At 34.5% G+C, this 18,881-nt stretch overlaps 1 protein-coding gene across 2 annotated transcripts in view; it reads right to left on the reverse strand.

Moving 5' to 3' along the window:
- Positions 1–18,881, reverse strand: part of LOC128988569 (uncharacterized) — a 196,664-nt gene that overhangs the window by 128,031 nt on the left and 49,752 nt on the right. Inside the window, exons 1-2 of one of the 2 annotated variants that reach the window (XM_054409963.1) lie at positions 15,791–15,805; positions 1,904–1,938 (exon numbers count right to left, since the gene is read on the reverse strand). The gene's annotated coding sequence lies outside the window, so the exon portion shown is untranslated. Of the gene's footprint in view, positions 1–1,903; positions 1,939–15,790; positions 15,806–18,881 lie in introns of those variants that run through there. The other variant, XM_054409962.1, reaches the window with a different exon arrangement.

Raw genomic sequence — 18,881 nt, forward strand, 5'->3', positions numbered from 1 at the left:
GACTTAAGAGTTAAAAACAGCCTAATTACTATACATTCACCTGACAAACAGCTCAAGATGAACATCGTTTAAGTGAAGAGCATGACTGTCATTACTGTTCACTGTTGTCGTTGGTTCCGTTACTGGTTTTGCCCCTTGATTGTGTTTTGATGACTCTCCCACTTTTGATTTGAGGCGCACCGTTAACTCGCTCACCATATGATGGGTTTTGAAGGGTAATTTTTCAAATCGTTTAATATGGTTTGTTAGCCTTTAGGATTAACCGCATCGGCATGGAGGAAAAATCTTGTAGGGGGCAATTTATATGAATATATTTGTCCTACAGTTACCTGACAAAGTGGTCTTCCTCACACTAATTAAGGGTGCGTTCTCCTAGGGCACCAAAATCTCAGAACGATGTCAACGGTACGCCATTTACTCGTTTTACTTTGCCGCGTTCATTTTTTGCCGCACTCCAGTATTCAAACCAAACAACACAAAACAGCGTAATTTTATTAGCCACGTAATATGTGTACGCTTTAAGTTGGCAACAATTGATACTACGACTTGACTACGATCATGGTCGTGCAACGTTTCCCCATTTCGTTCAACGCTTGTATTTAATCTAATCTAAAAACGTGTTGTATAGTGTTTGAAATAATAATTATTTATATGCTTTATAGTAACTCCAGGAAAAATATAATGTGTAACGCGAGTGCAAAGTGCCACTTCGCACACTAGTTACACAAATAACTAGTACTTGGGCTTCGATAAATAATGTTGATGGTAAAATACTAGCGAGGTTTAATACCATGAACCATAGGCTAATCCCCTTTCGTTATTATGTCGACATAATTTAGTTAGCTATATGTCACAATATTTATTTAGTTAAACGTCACCATAGTTTACTTATCACAAACCCTATCATCTTGAGTAAACTAGACTTTGAATAAACTTCTCTAATAGACTGAAAGATCAATGAAACTTTTACCATCTTCATTTTCTGTTGAATGGGAACAATCGGAAAATAATATGTTTTCAATAACTGTTTTGTGTTGTGAACAAACCGATTCATAAATTCAGAAAACTATTTTCCCTTTTTACTTGCCAAACCTACGTACTAAGGAATGTGACTGCTACACGCATGTATTTTATCAGTGGACTCGCTCTCTTGTTTTTGCCGAAACTGACAAATCGATTAAGTGGTTTTTCTTAACACTATTTCATGTCAGGAGACTACATCAATTTAATTCGTTTGAATATTGATTAAGACTATATTGAAAATTAGCATAAGTTCTACTAAGGTATATTTAAAAAATATTGGGGATATTTTATAATAGAACTCGTCTTTGGCTTGATGGGGGCTCCGCCCCCAGGCCCCCTAGCTGTTAGTCGTCATTTAGAAATTTAGGAAGGAGTGAGAGGCAATCACCAAAGAGGCCGAGTAAATTTCAAGACCGACTGTAGCACACCTAGAAGTGGTCTAGATAGCACTCTCAGCATTTCTCAAGTCTCTGTCAAATTTGAATGATGGTGGATTTCTATATATGTGAGGGGGAGTTAACATTTAAGGATAATGTTAATTAATATTTAAAGATTGTAGAGGTTTGAAACTTAGGGGCGACAATCCTGCTACATTATGCCTGTCTATAATTATTTAGTCCAATGCACCAGAAGTGTTTTATGAAGAAATATTGGGGGTTAGAGTAAGAAGTTTAAGAACTGTTTGGGGAGGGCGGTTGAATTATTTGTTAAGGGGGGGTGTAACACTATTTCATGTCAAGAGACTACATCAATTTAATTAGTTTGAATATTAATTAAGACTAATGAAAATTAGCTTAAGTTATACTAAGGTATATTTAAAAAATATTGGGGGATATATTAAGTAATAGAATTCCATCGATAAATATTTTGGAAAACTTACCTTGATCATAGTTTGTTATATGTCATCAGCATCGCCTGAAAAACAAAGTTCCAAGTTAGAGATAAAATTTTACGATTATAGACAGAGAGCTTTGAAAACCACCAGAAAACACTTAAATTCTTCGACTTAACATAGGCCAAGCTAACACAAAAAAGTTGAAAATCAGTGCTAATTGAAACTGGCGATTTACGAGCAAAACGGATGCAACTGAAAACCAGTATGCTGGGGCAGGAGAATGGGATCAAAAGTTGATGATTAACTTGACACAAGTTGCCATGGCGATGTACTAGCCTCCCCTGGCCGGGTGCTGAGTATTTAACTTTGAAGGCAAACATTAACATTTAACGTAAAATATGTTACGTAAACGTTAACATTATTGGTTCAAAGCTGAATCCTTATTAACAGTTAAATAGTTTATGAGCTCCATTTTTAAATACAACTATAACAAGAACAGTCAAAAATTACTATTACTTTCGTAGTTAACATTGTAAATTTAATTTATTCGTTTGCCTCGAGCTGTTTGGTTTTCGATTGATTAGTTTATTGGTTTTAGTTTATAAATATTACTCGCTGTATGGTTAATAATATTTATAAAATTAAATACCCGATTATTTACAGCACTATTCTTAAAATGATGTAAAGATGCTTTTACCATTCAAAACACATCAACACTACTGCCGTTACGTAAATAGCTGCACATAGAAGGGTGATACTTTGAAGCATCAATACCAAATCACGATTCACGGGGAGCAAATAGTCATACAGCACGTTACAGTTTTATCTTATGTGATACTGTTATGTTCAAATTCACCTATATTGATTATTTTACTATGTAATTCCTTCCTACATGTCGAGAGACATACTGGTAAAATAGCTTCGAAATAAATACATACTGTAGCTATGAAATACATGTTTAAAACATTCTAAGCTAGGCCTACAACTTTATATATCTCAGTGGTTTTAGTGCTCGCCTGAAAATCAAAAGGTCACCGCTTCCAGAGGAGTTTGAAACCTTTTGTGTTCGAAACTGGACCAGCTGTCCTTGATCGGCATGGACAGTCTGTGTCAAGGTTATTAATAAATTGACCTGCCTAATGAAACAGCTGATCAAAGTTACAAAAGCCACACTCCATTGTACACCTCCCCAAGGGTTTAAATACATCCACTTGCGAACATACTATGAAATACTGTAATAAGTACCAAATATAACGAATTCGATCTGTGTCACAATGTTTACACAAGATTAGTTTAAACTTATAAATATATAAGATTTTTCTCGGAAAACTAAAACTATTAAAAACGTAGATGTGGTAAATTGTGAGACGAAGTAAATGAAAAAAATTAAAACAATATTTAGAACTACATTATCACTTATTGTAACCGAACCAAATTCGTTCACAGATTTTTTATGGTTGTGGACTTCTAAAAATGGAAATTTGTGCTGAAAACTAGGACAACAACGTAGGCGTGGTTGAGAAGTAAAATAACTTCCTCCATCGTCTAGGCCCGGTAGAGCGCTCCGCTGACAAGATGCGCTCCTTGACCTAGAAGGTAAATCGATTAATTAAATATTCCGCTGCGATAAACGCGGGAATGTATAATGAATGCGCGGGAAGCCGAGGGCCGCATATAGTCATAGCGAAACGCAGTGGGCGAAGGTGGTTTTAGTGGCGATTTGAAGTAAATTGCACAAGTTTTTCAGCTATTTCGTGTTAAAGCACTTGTTCGAAAAGTATTTTTTTACGAATAATAAAAAGGTTAAATACCTGTTTTAATGTCGGCGATTCGTATTTAGTCTGCCACCAAAGTTTCGAACCTTAAAGGTTCATTTTCAAGCTTACAACCAAGTCAAAAATCCTATTCATCTCTGTGGGTTGTGAAGCCACAATTGAGTTCTCAAATAGTCAAATAGCCGTTTTTAGTTCTCTAAATCATCGTTTTCGTGTAACTACAAATAGGGAACAGAAAAAAAACATTGTGATCATTTTTTCGTTTCGTTAACCTTAAGATTTGTTAATGGCACATTGGTTTACGATACCATCACACGATTAAGCTATGTTTTTAAGCAACATAAATGTAAACATTGATGACGACTTGTAACCTCAAATTATGTGGTCTAATTTTGTAACGATTAGAAGGTTATTTCTACAGTATGATGAATATAGTTGTTTATCACACGGAGCGAAAAAGACGTTTTGGTCAATCGTATTTCCAAGAGAGGCGCGATTGTGTACCAAAAAGAGCCACTTTTGCTCATAGCGATGGAATGCTCTATAGGTTCTTTAACACAGTAAGAACCCTAATTAAATATTACACACCTTGCCAGTAACCGCACAGCTTTGTTAACAAACATCGGTCGAACTAAAAATAAAAACACTTAAGAGCGAATAATGTTTGCTAACAAATTCGGTTTTCGAATCAATATGAACTTTCTAAACTGGAGCACTTATTAATTCATACCATTAGGGATCATAAGAAAATTTCGAGGTATGTTTTTGTCCAGGTTGTAGAGCAGTTATTGATTTTCGTTATTTTCCCGGCTTTTATACTGTTTTAACTAAATATTACTATCTGTTTGGAAACTACTCGCCCTTTGGTGACCAAAACCACCAAAGAAACTATTTAGAATCTACCCTAAAAAACATCATGAATCAAACCTGTAAAAGGTTTCATAGAATAAAAAAGTCTACTAGTACTACTCAAAATCCATCCTGGATCCTTTTGCACGAACCTTATTTATAAAATCACCTTATTGACAAGTTTCAAGACTCCAGCCAACGAGGCTGTACTATATATTATCGTAGATTAAATAAATAGTCTATAGGTTAATGCGATTTATATAGATTAATAACTGTTTTACGTCACGTATTTAATAAGGTAGCGTAGTAACTAACTTTTAAAACTGATGACGAGTTAAAGCAACGATTAAAACTACGACTGTATGCAAAAATTACTAAATCGTACGACTTTGATAGGCGCAATTTAAACATCTTTTAACCAAACAACTGAGCAAATTTTTTAAAAAAGCAAAAAATTAGCACTAACAACGTAGTTTATTTTATAGCTCAGTGAGCATTTAACCAGAAGAATTATCAAAACATTTCATTTGCTCAGTGGTTATAGCAAACAAACTAATTTTAAATACATCTATCAACGTCATGCAAAACGCCTGTATTCGTACCTGACCTACAAGATAAACATTTCATTTAACATTCCACTAGTGATGTCGTGGATGAATAACATAAGACAGTGGAATAGACAATACAATAGGTACAGCACGACGACTATTCATGGGGAATAATTTAGTTCTAATTAAAACTGCGTTTTAGAATTACTATAGTTAACCCACAATATATAAAAACGACCAAATCCTTATTCTGTTTATACAAGATTTAATTTGCGAATCCGATAACATTACGGCGTAGCTCTAATTTGCAAAAATCACTAATTTCATAAAACACAATAAGTATAACGTTAATTATACAAGTATGTTTATAATTACATAACAAAAACAAAGATACAACGTTTTGTTCTAGGTCAAACTGTATTCCAATTACCTAAAGTTAAATTAATACTGTGTAACACATTACTTTAGCACATCATAATATGATTTGCTCAAACCGGTCATATTATGACCCGATTTAACGTTACACCATTATCTATACGATTTAACACAAAGGTTGTATTACATAATGACCTAGTTTCGTTTTACATACTGCTTACATATAAAAATGACTAATGAAAAAAAATATCAGGTGATAATTATTGTATGAGATTGTAGGCCATGATTTTCTAACTTAACGTATAAAACTTACTGTAGGACGATATGAACTAGGATTATCAAAGGTTATTACAATCTAAGTATCATATCAAAATTTCATGAAATTAGATACCTCCTACAATCCTATTGTCAAGATGGCATGCTGGACGCTCTAAATGCTGTAGCAACATCAATTAAAATTCAATATAGGATACTTGTTTGAAGGCTAATTTGCGTTTAGGGAAAATATAAATAAGGATTTAAATAAAAAAGTTCTACTATAATTTTTTTTAAACGTGGGTTTACCCAGTTGTGTCTGATATCCTTGTGTTAATTCACTACTGGTTGTAAACTAAACATTATTGACGCGTAAGTAAAGGAGATAGCAGGACATGATGATAACTGAAATAATAACAGTGATTGTAATACTACCGGTACATATGGATACGTTTTAGGTAGTATATATTACTTACGGTATGTCTACGACATGTAAGCCAATGTACATAAGCAACTACATAAGCATTACATAAGCAATGTAGTGAAGAACATATCGTCGATGTGATAAATAAATAACTTAGATAGTAACAAAATACAAAACGCCTAAATAATCTTTCGGTGACTGAGAGCCGCTAGCTCCTTTCACACTATACGTTTTCGCTCGTACGAGTGTTAATCGTGCGGGCAGACGGTCGTGGGTCTGTTGCTTTCACACTATACGATTTGTAATCGTACGCGTATCAAAACCCCCCACTCCACCAGTACAGAGTTCATTGATACTTCAGTTGAAAGTTTTGTGGAGTATGAATCGGGAGCAAATTATTGCTGCGCTAATTATTTACAGACACAGGAAAAGAAATAAACGCAGCCGCCTGCACTGGGTACATCCCATAAATGTAAGTCGAGAGGAAGTGGGTGGGTTTAATACATTATTCGAAGATTTGAGGAACGATGAAGCCAAGTTTTTTTAACTATTTTCGTATGTCGAAAGAATCGTTCGACGAATTGCACAATAAGTTGAAAAGTGATCTTCAAAGAAATAATATGACGTTCAGGAACTACGTTCAACCAGTTGAAATGCTGGCTGTGACTTTAAGACAACTGAAACTAATTACAACAACTGAATAATACTATAAAGTGCGCACAGATAATTAAACTCAATAACCAAACAATTAAACTGAAAAACTAAATAAAAACTATATAGCAAAAACGCTGCGAACTGCACTCGGGGAGGGCTCCCGCACGACTAACAACCGTGTAGTGTGAAAAGGGCCATATGGTCACATGGTCCACTAGCAGTAGACACGACTATTACTCGTGCGGGAGTCGGATACCAACCGTTTGCACCTACGGTCGCTACGCGGGTCAAAATCGTACACGGTTGGTAATCGTATAATGTGAAAGGGGCCATAAGCTCCAATGCGATACAACAAATACGACTAATAACCGCACGAGCGAAAACGTATAGTGTGAAAGGAGCGTTAAGCACAATCACACGATATACAGTATTTACGGTATGTCTGCGAGCAATGTTAGGTGATAAGCAACACAGATAGTAGGACACGAGGAAGTGTGTTATCAGAGGCTGTGACCCCGCCCAAGGTCGTTGAACCGCTGATAACAGCTGATAACGCTTATCATTGTTGCACAACTTCACTTGCTATATTCATCCGTGGCCAACTTTCATTGCAGAACTTCATTTGGGTAATTTCACATACGTATATATGTATATTTTTGGTACAAATTAATGTAAATTCTTAAAATCTGTATGATGACGAATGTATTTCCATTGCTGCGTAGATGAGGGCTTGTCTGATTCAGAAGGTCGCGGGTTCGATCCTGACAAGAGTCAATAGCTTTTGGTTCGTACCTGGGACCAGCTGTCCTTGATCATCTTGATCATTGCGATTATAATAAATGGTCCTGATTAATAAACAAAGCTTTAAGCATCTCACTTCAGTGCAAACTCATCCTAAATGCATAAATCGGGGTTTTCAAGCTATTTTTTTAAGTGCGCGGTGGCGTTTAAGAGAGATTAGTTTAGTTATTGATAAATATAAAGAATGAAACATTTTAATGTTCAACACTATTTGGTAAAGAGACAAATTTACAAATACGTCCGTTGAGGGTTGTAGCCTCTTATTCAAGATCACTCCTTTTCTGTACAAAAAAATTTTAAGTTTTACCTTGCTCATCATAATGATACTAAAACCAAACAATTCTAACCTAAAATCACGTCATTGTCGTATAACATCGTATAAAAGTTACTGCCCTGTTTATAAGACCTTATATTTGGGTTAAAATCCTTAGCGTTTCCGTATTAATTTGTGATAACAATAATTGATAACCACTAAAATACTACATAATTAGGGTTGATAAAAATGATTAATAATCGTAAATTATGTTTTTTTTTTTATTTATTCAACCGAAAATATGTTTCAAATGCCCTATGATGAAGGGCACAGTACAACATTATGGTTAGTTTTAAAATTTATAAAACAATATTACTTTTTAACACCGAAAAGCAGTTCACAATTAAAGTTCTCGTTACCAGAAATCCCAATTAAACTGATACCTCCTAATGAATCTGTTATTGGAAGTAAACATAAAGTATCATAAATACCAGGTTTCAGATGAAATCAACACACGCTCCCACGAAATAGCTGCGGTTCTAATTAATTTATTCCAGACCATTAACTACTCAAATTACAACTGTTGTGATGGTACAGTTAATGCGTACTGTATTTGAAGCTGTTTGCTGCAGATATTGATCAGGCCATTCCAACAGCATGTATTATTTTAACTTCTCAACGCCCTAAACGTAAAATAATATTTTTTTTTAACTAATTTTGCGAGGAAGGATGTTAAACGTAACTAGTGTTATAACATCTAGTCAGTACAGTAGTCAATTATTTTTAATCTCAACCATAAATCACACTTTTTGTATAGCATGACCAATTATTGACCGTAAAATCAACTGAGTACAGGTTTTAAAAAAAAATTATTGCGGAAATTACCCATCACAATTAGCAAAAAGCAAGTTTCACTTAGTTTCTAATCGTTTACATTTAGTGTGAAATGTAAATGCGTGCAAAGAATAAGGTAAGTTCTGCGCTAAAGGGGATGCTTACAACAATTGGTACCTAGGAAATGAAATCTTGGGCAAAAGAGAACGAAGAATAAACAAAGGAATTTTGCACTGTAATTTAGGTGTTGATTTTCTGATTGATACGTATTTGGCAAAACATATCGAGTAACATTCATAATTCATTATTCAGAGCTTGTTCCAATGAGATCTCGGGCAAAAGGTAGGAATATACAAGGCTAAATAAAGACACAGTATTGAAAACACGATATTAAATCTTGAACAATATATTAGATATTGGCCAAAAGATAGCAAGGAACGTACAAAACTGTACAGTATTCAGGACTTGTTCCTTGATATTAGATCTTGGTCAAAAGATAGCAAAGAACGTACTAATCTGTACAGTAGGCCTATTCAGGACTTGTTCCTCGATGTTAGATCTTGGTCAAAAGATAACAAGGCCTGTACAAAAAGTAATTATTCAGGAATATTTCCTCTATATGAGATTTGGCAGATAACGAAGAATGTACAAAAGTAATTATTCCGGATCGCATTACGCGCAGCTGACAGGTGCCCCCCGGGTTCATAGGTCAGGGGCACCTGTGTTGGCCCGCGGCCCCTCCCCCAGACGGTTTTTTGCCCCTGCCACGACCCCGACCCCGCCATGGACGATAACACTGTCTGGATTCCTCCAAGGGACACAAGGTCTCAAACCCTGGTCTAAAACATCTTGAAAATTGAAAACCTCAAAGTTTTTCTTACTGCCCTGAAAACTAGGACGTACGCGTATTGCACAGTTTTCACTAAAAATATTCAGTAAATTTGAGGAATATGGGAGTGCACTTGAACATAAGTATTTTAAATGGATTTCTGGGGCACTGCCATCCTAAAACTCAGTTGTAGGGCCTATTCTGCGGATTACTAAATAGCTCATCACCCTATTAAAGTTTAAACCCTCCAAAACTGTCTGGATTGACCTAATTCCTACTAGTTCGATTATAAAATTGGGTATTTTCAGGCCTCATTCTTAGCAGTAACGTTACTGGCGACAAATACAATGTCACTATCCAACAATAAAAATATAAGTATAAAATAATAAATGAAAAAAATCTACAAGGCAATTTACACATAGGTCTAAAGCCCATTGACCTGCAAATTGATATTTTCAGCTCGACACAGAATTTAACGGTTCATTGTTTTTAATATACAACATTTTACCACAACTAGTGGCTTGTAGGGACATAAGTCCCTAAAAAGCTCAAATGTAAAACAACTTTTTGCAATACCGGTATTTAAACAAACTCAGAATAACATTATCTATGTGTCAGAATAGGCATCCCTACACCATATCTTTTGTGTAAAAACCAGTTTGTTGTTCTTCTTTGTTTGCTTTTGTTGATGTCATTTTCAATAAATAATTTGAATCACTCCAGTGGTTTAACATGAAAAGGCAGCAAACATATCATTGTTTGTGAATAAATACTGGTTTACTAAGGTAGCTTTGGTCTTGTGGTTAATGAGGATAAATAAAAGCTTCCCTGTTTGGAATTTTAACAATTCATTGGAGGTTCGCCTTCAGATGAATTGAAGACGCCTGCAATTTCATCTGCAGTAGGCTTATTATACCTACGACGATCCATATTTATCCTGTCTACAAACCTAAGTTCTAATTCACTGTCACCTTGTACAACCATTTCTTCCGAAGCTCTTTTGTAAATTTGTGCAAATGGATTTTCTAATAGAATTTCAGCTAGTTTTGACCATATTTCAGGTTTTAAGTCACTATTTTCTCGACGCCTTTGACGAATTTCTGTTGCTGTTGATGTGTCAATAATGTACAATTGGCCATACACGGGGTCTTCATCATGTTGAGGCAGCAAATCTGAGATTGAACGATAAATCTGTCCTTGAATTTTAAAACAGTATGGTCCTTTTCCTGGAATATCTTTCTTACTGGCTGAAAAATAAGCAAAAGCCATCGCACTGTTGCATTGTCGAATGAATTTATACAGTTGTTGGCTCTCTTCAAACAAACTTTTAAGTTCTACATTAGTTTTTGACTGAGGAAGGTTAATAAGTCCGTTATGGCAACATGTCATAAAATGATTATTCGTTAGTTCTTCTCTAAAATGAAGAGCACTACATTGAATGCACTCTTAATCCAGTAATCCCGCATCATGGATCTTTACATTTCTCTCGTCTACCATGGGTCTCCTAAAAAGGGGTTGTAACATATCTTGATTAAGTTCGTCATTATCTACTCTTGCTCTCCTACGCGCACTGTCATTCCTATGAACAGTTCCCCGCCTTTGTGGTATTCCCCTGGCGTTCATATTAATTACAGTACTTATAATGAAAAGAATATATATCCAGCAGCCTACATACCAAAACATCTTGAATCCCTGGTGATTTTATAAAAGTATGATCGAATATGATTACTCTACGTTGTATATTCACTGCACTAAAAAAATTTACTTACGAAGGAATGCAAATACACCATTTTAGAACCAATAACATTTATAGGTTATTTTAGTTGTATATATTTACATAACCTTAACCTGTTGCTCGAATTCGAGCAATTATAAAGAAGTACAGGAGTTATTTATAAACAAATAACTTGTTTAAAAACTAATAACAGTCATAATTTCTGTTGAATTTAAAAGAGTCAACTAAAAGATTATTAACTAAAGGAAATATTCACAATTTACATGACAGTCCTATTCCAGTTTAAAGGGTTAATTTTTAACAATCAATCTGCCCACATACGGGAAAAGGTAAGCTTACAATTTAAGTCAACGTAAAAAGGCTGTCAGCTTTTATAAAGTACCGTACCTAAGTTGTTTAGCCAATATGTAGACAATAAGGTGTAGGCTACTTTAAACTCTACATGATAGAGTTAGGCAAAAACTGGCAGAACTCTGAAATGGTGTTATTTATCATAGGCTTACTCATATGCCAAATCCTTAGAATAAAAATGCAATAACTAATAACCGATATCATTTAACACAAACCAACATCCAAAACTAAACACATTTTTAATACAACATAGATAATTTACACATTGACTTTTTTACATATGTTCTTCCTCTCATTATTAATTTTTGCTTCGCAACGGGAAAAATCTGTTTCATAATCATTGAAATAGATTTATAATAAATAATCTATCATAAAGTTTAAGATTAAATAAACCTACTACATAGTTGTTTTACACGGTGGAAGGAAAATACATTTTTTTGGATCAGCTGTCGGAATTTGTGAAATAGACTTTTGACAGTTCTGGTTGTTTACAATAAAATGTCAAAGCAAATGTAAACATTTTGAATTTTCTCATGCTTCCATGGAGACCAATTATTTAATATTTAATTTCTGACAACAGCTGGAGTTTCAAAACAATGTTTGTTTCCCATGTTAATCTTATGGAGAAATACGAAACTTTAAAGGGCCCCAGGGCCTCATTCTCTAATTATTTACCTAAAAAGAAAGTTTCCTGCACAACTTCACGTTACGCTCTTTCCAATGACACCAAAAACATGTCAATCGGTCCAGTTAAGTAGTTTCGGAGGAGTAATTGTCACAAAAATCGTGCTTGCGTATTAAATAAGTATAATTTTAGCTCAGTGGTAGAAATATAAAGAAAACAACATCATTTAAAATAAACTTGAACATATGATTTAAAAATAAAAACAAAACAGAAGTTAGATTTAACTTAGACTCTTTGATTATTTATACAGAATATTTATTCTATGTCGTTTATTCCTTTAACACGACAATAACGTAAAAGCATGAAAAAATGAAACTTGAGTATATGATTTAAATATAAACAAAGAATGCAGACGTTTTTCCGACTAATCTTCAATATTTCAGTTTTATTATAGTATACATTTCATAGTTGACTGGCTAAAAGTAAACCAAATGCGTGTATTGATCACTGTTTTCAAATCTGTGGCACAGCTGTTTTAATTTCAAAAGATGTAAACAAATTAAACCCCATGTTGTTTTAATGGGAAAAGTTTTAGTCTGTTGCGAATTTATGGTAAAAAAATAAGAAAAATGAATAGTTTTCCCTCAAAATTCACGTCAAGACCTTTAAAATAAGACCCGTCCCATCCTTCTACGGCCATCCAGTCACTCACAATTTCTTTACAAAAATTTGACTGGAATTATATATATAGATGATTTAAAAAAATCTTCGTTCATCTTGAAATTGTGTTCCAATTTTCTATAAATGTATAAAATACCCACACTAGTACTTAAATGAACAATCATGTCAACAACAGCATTATAGCAACGTAGATTTTTGGTGTGCCAATCTGCATCATTGGCATTTCTACGTTTTGAAAAGGAAAGTTCCGAACCTTGGTTTTGTTACTATCTAAAGACGACCTTTTGTTATATAGCATCAATAATGGATGGCCCAATGGCAAATGACATTAGTCCAGAAACGAACCCGTTTGGAATCGATCCAGCTACCTCTCGATCAGTATTAACCACTCGGCTACTCAGACAATCAAAAATAAATTCTACATCACAACGTCTACTCGGCATGAAACGTTGAGTTGTAAAACATATCACAACTTTACAACAAGAAATATGTCCACTTCCAACAACCCAGTATTACTTCAACAAAGCGAACAGAGCCGGGAGTATGTCAAGGCCATGTGACTATCAGCTGATCTACATTGTTATCAGTTGATTGTAAATAAACAGCTGTGCGCGACTGCTGCAACTTTCTTTCTCTTGTTCGTATTTCAACTAATTTAATACAACGAGATTCATGTCTGCGACATTGTCGATGAAGTGAGATCATTCTGTTTGTAATCTATTCAAATATGTATGAAGTCAAATTCCGTTTTCTGACCATCCGTTATAAACTTTTTACCATGAATTAATTCTTTTGTAAGGTTTTATAATATTTTGATCGTTTTGAAAGATGAATTGATGACTTGTAGTCCGTTTAATCGTATCCAACGATCTGTTTTGATTCGGAAGGCTTATTAACGCTTATAAGACTACTCTTCTTCAAAACAAGTTTTAATAATTTTAGAGTAAATGGAAGTTTGTTTACAAGAGTGTGATGTGTTCAAGCCTGCTGTTCTTCGGGTCCATAAAAAATCGTTTTCATTGTTGATTCACCCGTAAATCGTTTAGATTGCTGCCACTTTAGTACCAAGTTTTGCATTGGTAACAAACAGTAGCAGTAAATCAAGAAATGTATTGTGTATTCTACGTGAAACAACCTTGAAATTGCAAGATCATTATTATTTAAGCCGCCATAAATTTTATGGTGTATTTATATATTAATAGGCAAGCATGATTCTTTAAAATCTTTTTCCTCAACTCGTGTGCATCGCACGGGAAATCTATGCATACTGTTAGAAAGAAATTTTCCTGTAGATGCGCTAGAAGAAATTCCAATCACATGTTCTATTTACTGCATCGGGGTGAAAATAGAGAAATCTGTACATTACATATTTTTGGTCGAGTTTTCAACCACTAGACGAACTCTAGTTATGATTGCATTGTAATGTTCGTTTTTATTTGTCAATGGTTTTTACACAAGGTGTTGCTAACATAAGTTACGTAACACAGGAAATTATTGTCGATTTTGAGCCCCAACCAATAAAAAACAATAAATTGTTATTGAAATAAAGAGTGTAATTTATTCTGTCTCTTAATTGCAATATTATTTAAACCGGCATAACATTGTGGTGACATGGTATTGTGATTAAGTTCCGTTAAGGCACGAAATATTAAAACGTAAAGTGTTTTTTTAGTGTCTTTTTTTACATGCAAGTTTCGCTAAAAATTAGATTTTAACCAAATCCGCACTGAATAAGTCGACACAATAAATTAAACTCGTTATCGACCAACCCCCAGATATTACGAAGTGCGAATTTTTCACACAATGGCTTTGATGGTGAAAACGACCACGGCACAAACAAATAAATTGCGCGTATCAGTCACAATGGCGGTGGAAGAGAAACCTGTAAAAGAATGGGAATGACATTTGCCGATGGACAGGCGAGGGGAGGTGTGGGGGGTGAGGAAGAGAAAGCGAGAGATAAATGTAGCCGCGGAGGTATTGTTAAATCAGCCATGTCAACAATGAAACAGCTGATCTATGAGTTATTGCATGTGACAAGTGATAAGTGCGGCGGTGAATAAGAATAATTTAGGGAAATCAAAATAAATATTGTATGTGTGGTAATCAAAATCAAAGGCGCGTATGATCAGCTGGATGATTATAAACTACAGTTGGTTGATGGTTGGATTCTAGAGGGAAACTTTTACAATCTATTTTTGGCCTCAAAAGCGTCACTGGCTCGATGATGTGTGTTAATTAACTTTCACTGTAATATAAATCCTTAAATTAATATTCGTTACATTACACGAAATTTTGCTTTGGAGAATTAGTTATTTTCTCTCATAAGAATTATTAAACAAGGGGATTTACCAGCGTGAAAACAATACAATTACTCCCCAAAAGGGCAAGCAACATGGTGAACAACACCAGGGTTTGGACCGTTCCCGGACAACAAACATAAAAATTCCACTTGGCATCGTAACACACAACAAAATTTAAACACATTTCAAGAAGACTATGTTCCCCAGGTATGACCCCCCCCCCCCCCCATTTACCAGTTATACCGGAAGGGGGCGAGAAGGTAGGGGGGGGGGGGGTTGTGGCCTCGGTGAGTAATGGTTAATGGCTGTCATACATAACTATGATGAATGATATTGCTGGGCATAACGATCACGGCGAAGTGTACAGAGCATAGAGTACAGAGTGTAACCTGTACATAGAGTAATGAATACCTTGACTGTAGCGCAAACAATAGAATAGACTGTGGGAGGGCATCAGCGATGTAAATATCACTCAGAGCTCAGACGGTAGAGAATAAACGTCGATATTCCAAATATGACTCAGTGTCCGTGCATGTTTGAGCAGAATGCAATGATAATGTAGTTACTAAAATTACTGTTACTTTAGCTCAGATTTACATAACCAATTTTCAAAAACAAATTATACGTCTACAATACTCACAAAGGTTGAGACATGGTCATTCACTTGTACCTGAAACCAAATTACACCATTACAATATGATAAAAGACTAAAAAATACCGAAGTAGTTGCTTTACAAACTTAGGAGTATACAAAATAATAATGCAGATATTCAAGTATTGTAAAAAAAAAACAGTTATGTTCACATGCTATAGTGACTATAGTGACTAGGGACATAAACAGACCTCAAATGTACCATTTAGATTTAATAAAGTTTCATCAGTAATTTTATCGTCTACCACGGAGTTTATCAAGTTTGGTCAAACTGTAAAAGAAATGTAAACAAATTAAACGTAAACATCGCGTTGTTATGGAGACCAATAAATATTGTACATCAACAACCGACGGTGGGGCACACGGGAGGGACTAAGGCTAACATATCTTGTAGCATATATTACTTCATCTATGCTTGTAGTGTCAGCGTTCGCCGCTAGGACTGCTAAGTTGAAAAAATTTAAATTAATTTTTTATTTTTTATTTTTTGTTATAAAATTAACTTTTTAATTATAAAATATTGTTTTAAAGTTATAAAATAAATTTTTAATTTTTAAAATTAAACTGTCATAACATAACCTAACCAACCAGACTTGCTGATAATATAAAAACTATATAAGATAAAAATCTAATTAATGATTACTTATAATTTTTAATGAATTATAAAATTAATTTTAAAATTTAGTATTATAAAATTAAACTGTCATAACCTAACCTAACCAACCAAACTTGCTGATATGAAAAATTTGTTGACAAAAAGTTAATGCTGCCAGCGGGTTTCGAACCCCGGACCTCCTGAACAGCAATCCGAAACGCTACCAACTATGCCACGAACGCCGCTGAAAACACATCGTTTCGTTACGGTAATCGTGTCGCCTCAAGAGAAGGCAATAACCACTAGAGATATGACGTCATTACACATTTAGCCTTAGTCCCTTCCGTGTGCCCATTCCCAACACCCGACATCTTGAGAAACTTCGGGGTCAACGGGGCGTAGCCTGAGGTTATTTTAGGAGCATTGGGAATTTATGCCCAAATGATAGGGGTGATTATGATCTACATTTTAGTAAAATTTCAACTCTGTTTAGGAGCTTCAGGAGTATTCCCTTGGAAATAGCCAGGTACACATAGATGAAAAGAATATACTTCCTTTCTCTGACAGACGATTTCTACAATCATTCATCAAAAGAGCGAACTCATTACAAGACGTGATACTCGGTGATAGTAGTACAAAGGCAAAAGGTCGGACAAGACACGCACAACACACCTATTCATGGTGGTAAACGTATTGTTGATACGAGTAGTCAAAACAAGGGTTCAGTGTTGTACCGCGCCCGTGCGCGAGTGTGTGCGTACGACCACTTGAGGTTTACTGTCAGGCCCCTCGCCCACTATACGATTTCGGTCGTACGACACTGTGTCGGAACGACAACGTTTCCACAGTGAACCATTGGATCTTATGAGAGCTCGCCCACTGTACGATAATCTCACGACTACGACAAACTGTCGTGAAGCAGTCGTCCACTGCCACTGTGATACACGACTGTCGTACGACTGTTTTACTCGCAGTGGCGTACACAATCAAATGGGCGCTCGCCCACTATACGATTTTTATCGTATGTCGTGCGTTCTCCCCAGTAGTCTTATATATACTTTTTGCAATTAACTCATACTTAGACATTATTATAGTTGTTATATCACTTTGCGTATTTCTTATCGTGAATAAATATTTTTTACTATTCATTCATACTTTTTTTATTATAATGTTTGATATATCACTTGGTTTTATTTTTCAACCACTATTTCGCGTAATTTTGATCTTCCTATTTATTTTTTACAGTTTGTTTATATTTTTCCTTATACAATGTTTAAATACTGCATCACTTATGAGTAAATATACCAAAATAATTACTGTATTGAAAAATGCGAGTTTGGCTATTATTTATTATTGTATAGTCTTAATTATTAATTATATTGTGTAAAAGAGTTCCACTAAACCTTATAAATATCATTTTTTTGTAGATTATATTGATTAAATTAAATCTATTTAAAAACTAATCCAAAAAAATTAACATACATACTTTTTACCATACTATCCCAAAACCCTATGATAGTTATGGTAAATTTAAAAACTTGTAAAATGCATGGACTAATATAATTTGAAAATTTCTTTCAATACATTAACTTAAAATAATTTACACATAAAAATAAATGTTTCTTTAATGCTGTAGGCCTACATTAGCCACTATCGCTTAATCTACGCCACAGCAGTCACATTGCAACAACACGTAACGGAATCATTGTTTTACTATTTGCTACAGAACCACTGTTTTAATATAGCGCAACACACCTACACCTCACTCTTCCAGGGCTACCGAGTAACTGGCCATTTATCCGACAAAGTGTCGTATAGTGGGCGAGGACCACACATATGATAAGAATATCGTACGACACAGTGTCGTACGACCGAAATCGTATAGTGGGCGAGAGGCCTCACGCGACCAAAATATCGACTGTGATGAGTATATGTAGTTGTTACCATGTTGTTACTTCCTACATTTATGTGACGAGTGTACTGTAGTTATTACTTCCCAAATTTTGTAGACAACTAAGTGAAACTTGTGCAAAACTTTTGTTTAGTACGGTACTTATTCCATAACGGTTTATAAAATAAAGTAATCAATTATATTTAATTGCAAACTAAAAAGCTTTGTTATGGAAAAATATTATTAAACGCCCAATACACAATTATTTTTACAAATTTAACAACTTTATCTGTCAAAGTTTAACTCAATTTCAATAACCAGGTTAAAATGCCTTAGTCAGCGATGCTTTCACTAAATTACAAGAAAACAATTTTTTAAATATATGAAGACACAAAAGTAAGCATTAATTTTTAAATACATGGGTTAGTCACGCAAAATTTTTATAAGATATTCTTGATGAATTTAGTTTGTTAATTAATTCATTATTATTTTTAATATATGTTGTCAATTAATATTAGGCCAACGTAAATTTAACAATACAAACAACATAAATATCGTAGTTCAAATTTAATTGATGGTGTAGTAAACTTCGA

The sequence above is a fragment of the Macrosteles quadrilineatus genome, unplaced genomic scaffold (genome assembly GCF_028750875.1).
Source record: "Macrosteles quadrilineatus isolate MER2022 unplaced genomic scaffold, UCM_ALF_1.0 Scaffold_3__2_contigs__length_128488019, whole genome shotgun sequence".
Taxonomy (NCBI): Eukaryota; Metazoa; Arthropoda; class Insecta; order Hemiptera; family Cicadellidae; genus Macrosteles; species Macrosteles quadrilineatus.